General features: G+C 35.3%; 1 long non-coding RNA gene across 1 annotated transcript in view; it reads left to right on the forward strand.

Annotated features, from left to right (window-relative positions):
• The window catches only part of LOC106941562 (uncharacterized), a 23231-nt gene extending 19469 nt beyond the window's left edge, over positions 1 to 3762 (forward strand). The window contains exon 5 of the long non-coding RNA XR_001423401.1: positions 3684 to 3762. This is a non-coding gene — a long non-coding RNA (uncharacterized LOC106941562). The remainder of the gene's footprint in view (positions 1 to 3683) is intronic.
• Positions 3763 to 4449: the final 687 nt, after the last annotated feature.

Below are 4449 nucleotides of genomic sequence, written 5' to 3' on the forward strand. Positions count from 1 at the left end.
GCCATGGCAACCCTTGAAAAAGAACGAAACAAACAAACAAACAAACAAAAAAAAAACAGAGCAATATTTCATAATTTGATATAATAAGTAAGCCAAAGACCCACTTGCGTCTCCAGAGATTCAGATTGCAGATGGAAAGTGTGATCCTATCTCCATACTGCAGCTAAAAGTGCAGCACTATACATTTTAATTCATTGTTAAAGTAAAATTGTGAAGGTTAAAAAAAATCCACCACTGAGTATTAACATAAGACATTTATTTAGTATAACTTCTTTGGTAACCCGTTGGCCCCTGTCTAGAACCGCCTCTGGGCTGCAGGTCTGTGTCTGGTGCATAAATGACCACTGAACAATGAATTCATGAAATATATCAACATTTCAAAATAAAACATACAGAAAGCCCTAACAAATTTTTTGAAGTAGGAAATATTTATGTATTTACTGTTAATGTATGATTTGTTATTTAAATGATCATCTGTATTATTTTGGCTTAAATAATTAATTAAATTAAATTAAATTAAATAAGCAAATAGTCAAACCAATATAGTCTACTAAAAGCACAATAAGAAACTTAATCTTAGCAAAATGTTACCATATCAGGGTCTGCTGTGTTCCTCTCCTGATCCTTTCTGTCTAGTATCATACAGCACCCGGCGCCAATATGGACACATTTTATTATTTTTTTTAATTGCCTCTGTTCATCCTCACTAACATTATTCAGCCTGGGATTTGCGTCTTCCTTCTCACGTCTGTATTCTTACGAGAGGTTTTACTTCTAAGGACGGTGCAGTATCGGGTCGAGGATGTTTTAAAAAGATCGAGGTTGATTGCAGCTCACTTCGGCTCCGTCTCTAGGCAACCGTGACAACAGCGTCGGTCCGTAGCGTTCAGGGGTCCTTTAGCTCCTGCAACGAGAATTTGCTGACCTTAATATTTCCTGTTTTATTTTGGTCATTATTGTTACACTTAGTAACTATGTGTGTGATAAGCGTATATTAAGAAAAGAAAAATTGTAAAACTTATTAACCCTTTTTAAAACCTTTTGACCCGTTATATCCTCTCTTATGCCCGGATTCAGAAAATGCTATGCGCAAAGACTGAGATCACACAGAGATAACAGCGTCACAATAATCAGCATTTATCCAAGACAGATTCATATGATCACCAGAAAAACACATCACAAAACATCAGAAAACTCGGAGCTCAAACAACACATGAATTTACCTGAGAGGGAAAAAGACAAAAGATGGAAACGACAAACAAAAAGCAAAGACGTCTTTGAAGAAATTGCAAAGAGCAAAATCTGATTTGTTACTCTTGTTTACAAACTTTTATAGTAAAGGCGTATTTAATTTATTCAAATAAGGCGTATCTTTGCTCATCCAACCAGAAGCTGTCTCTGACCCTCTTTAAAGTTAGAAACTCCCTACAATTTGTTTTCAAGATCTAACACCAGTTGTCACCTTTATCTAAACAAAGTGGAAGCAGAGCTTCTCCTCCACTGGCCTGAACTCCTGCTGTTTTATGGCTTTTCACAGATCAGTGTGAAGCTGGAACTTCTCCTGATTGTTTTCCACACAGACAAAGGGCAGATCAGAAAATCGTAGCAAACAATCTGCTGTAACTACAGGTAACATAAAGGTCAATAGGGCAGAATAAGTTATTAATGTGAAAACTATAATTAGGCTGTTTCAATCAAGACATGTTGCTAAGTTTTAAAACTAGCATATTTTAAATGTATTTTCTTAACACGCGTCTATCGGACATTTATAAAAATACGGAACAAATTATGTCCCATATCGGTTCAATATGGGATGCAACATTTAACAGCCAAATACGGGACAATTCCATATTTTAAGGGACGGGTGGCAACCCTATTCAGAGATCAAGCCACGACAACGCACGCTAAGCTAAGCGGCTAACACACAGAGGTGCCAGCTGTCTGATTGGTGCACGCTTCCTGTCAATGAATAAACTATTAAAAACTATAAACCCATCTTTATTTCAGGAGTAATTTTGCCCCGCCAGTGAAATGCTCACCACAGAAGAGACGCTTGCAATCTGGCTTATTAAAAAAATTAAAAATTATTTTAAAAAAACTAAACAAAAACACACAATGGCTAGCCTGGTTGGGGGCAGGGAAGCCCTGCATTTTTTTCAGCTCAACTCATTTTAGGGAATCCAAAGATTTTTCCTCAGCAGAGAATCATCTTGCCTCTTCATTTTATTTCCTCACAGGTTTATTTTTGTTCAACATTACTAATCTATGGTGGATTAAATATGTTTGAATTGGCCTTTACCCCTTCAAAATTTAGATTTTGATTTTAGAAAAAAACTATAACTATATAAAAAAAATTAAGACCTTAATTAAATTTGTTTTTGACTCCGTCTTGTAATGTTTATGTACAGTGCCTCTAAAAATGTATTCAGCTCCTTGGATGTTTATTCTTTTATTGTTTACAAATCACTCATGATCAACAACATTTTGGATAAAAACATTTACAAAAAAATCCCTCAAGTGAAAACTGATTTCTACAAAAGTAAGGACAAGCAGAAATAATTTACATATAGATTTACACATGAACCATATTCATTACTTTTCTTGATGATGGATTTACCTGAATTCTGGGGGATGTTTATTGCATTAGAGGTTTTTTCACTAGCCTTTTCTAGGAGTGTTCTTTAGCCTTCATGCTATAATGACATATTGATGAACCAGTGAGTAGTTTTTAAACTACAATCACTTCACTTACTTCAATAATCCCCATTCTACTCATTTTGAGATGACTTATCACCAATTGGCTGGATTTCAAATTATGTGAATATGTAAAATATTGGGCGGCACAGTGGCGCCGTTGGTAGCATTGCTGCTTTGCAGCAAGAAGGTTCTGGGTTTGATTCCTGGTCCGGGGTCTTTCTGCATGGAGTTTGCATGTTCTCCCTGTGTGTGTGGGTTCTCTCCGGCTTCCTCTCACAGTCCAAAGACATGACTGTCAGGTTAATTGGTTTCTCTAAATTGTCCGTAGGTGTGAGTGTGTGTGTGTGCATGGTTGTGTGTCCTGTCTGTCTCTGTGTTGCCCTGCGACAGACTGGCGACCTGTCCAGGGTGACCCTACCTCTAGCCCGAAATGTTCACTAGAGATAGGCACCACCACCGCTCCTGACCCCGCTGTGGACAAGGGTGTTAGAAACTGGATGGATGTTAATATTTTTTACCTGTCGTTATTTTATGGGAATTGCTTTTCACTTTGATGTTACAGGGGTTTTTTTTGTATTTTTCTTTGTCAAAAAAGCCCATCCAAGGGAGTGAATACTTTTTGTTGACATTGTAAATTCTATTTTAACAAACTGGAATATCTCCAAAATATTTTTAGAATTATCTGTATTCTATTTTAATGTAAAACGCTTAAATTATGTGAGTGATAGTTTAGTCTAACAAATTTCAATCTTTTTTTTAGAGCCACAGTTAAATTTCCTTAAAGCATTTTAATTGCATGGTTACAGGAAACATACCCAGCAACCTGGGGATTAATGTTGCAAAAAAAATTATTGTCCATATTCCTGTAATAACATCCATAAAACCTAAATATAAACTGATCCTCATGTAGACAGAAGTTAAATGGTCTTCTTCCTCCTGCATATAACCAGTAAGAAGTTCTTAAACATGTTTTTTTGCTCTTTTAGAAGGACGTGTTTCAGCTTAAAGACATTGAGAAGATTGCCCCCAAGTCAAAGGGCATTGGTGAGTAAATATAAACAGTTTTCAAAAGAAAGTCACTTTCACTTTTTAAAAAAATAAATTACAGAAAACAGAAAAAAATCTAAATAAAAAATATTTAATAACGGGGTGACTACAGGACTACATGAATCCTGTTGAATTAACACTATGAAGGTGTGTACATATTCAGGAGATGTGAGTTGTAACATTTAAAGTCTGATAGTAATGTAATATATACAATTAGTGTGAATACATAGAAGGGATTTAATGTTCTCTGCACACAGACATTGTTCTTGCTGAGACTTGCAGGGAATGTAATTAAGTCAAGCAGGTTGTTTTTCTTTCCAGAACTCTGAAGTGTTTACCTGAAGGCAGGTCAGAGTTAAATACCACTCCTTAACTATGTCAATACCCTCATTTCAAATAGAAATATGTTCAGTGTCTTTGTTGTAAACAGTATAGTAACAACTATACCTACTGCTCAACATGTTTATGACGTTTCTGCTATCTATAAAGTTGTGTTGAGATTGAGAGAACGCAGGTGAGCATCACTCAGTTTAAAATTGCTCACTGGTTTCATGCAAATAATTTTCTTTCAGCTAAAGATATTTTGAAAAATCAAAAATTAATTTCTATTTCAGTCACAAGTAGATAAATTTAAAATCTGTTAGCAGCATGCTTATTCTAAAAAATAAAATAAAAAAGTAAAAAAAAGTCAAAGTAAAAAGTTCC

This window comes from Poecilia latipinna, unplaced genomic scaffold, assembly GCF_001443285.1.
Source record: "Poecilia latipinna isolate Pla-1442-1.1 unplaced genomic scaffold, P_latipinna-1.0 Scaffold3744, whole genome shotgun sequence".
NCBI lineage: Eukaryota > Metazoa > Chordata > Actinopteri > Cyprinodontiformes > Poeciliidae > Poecilia > Poecilia latipinna.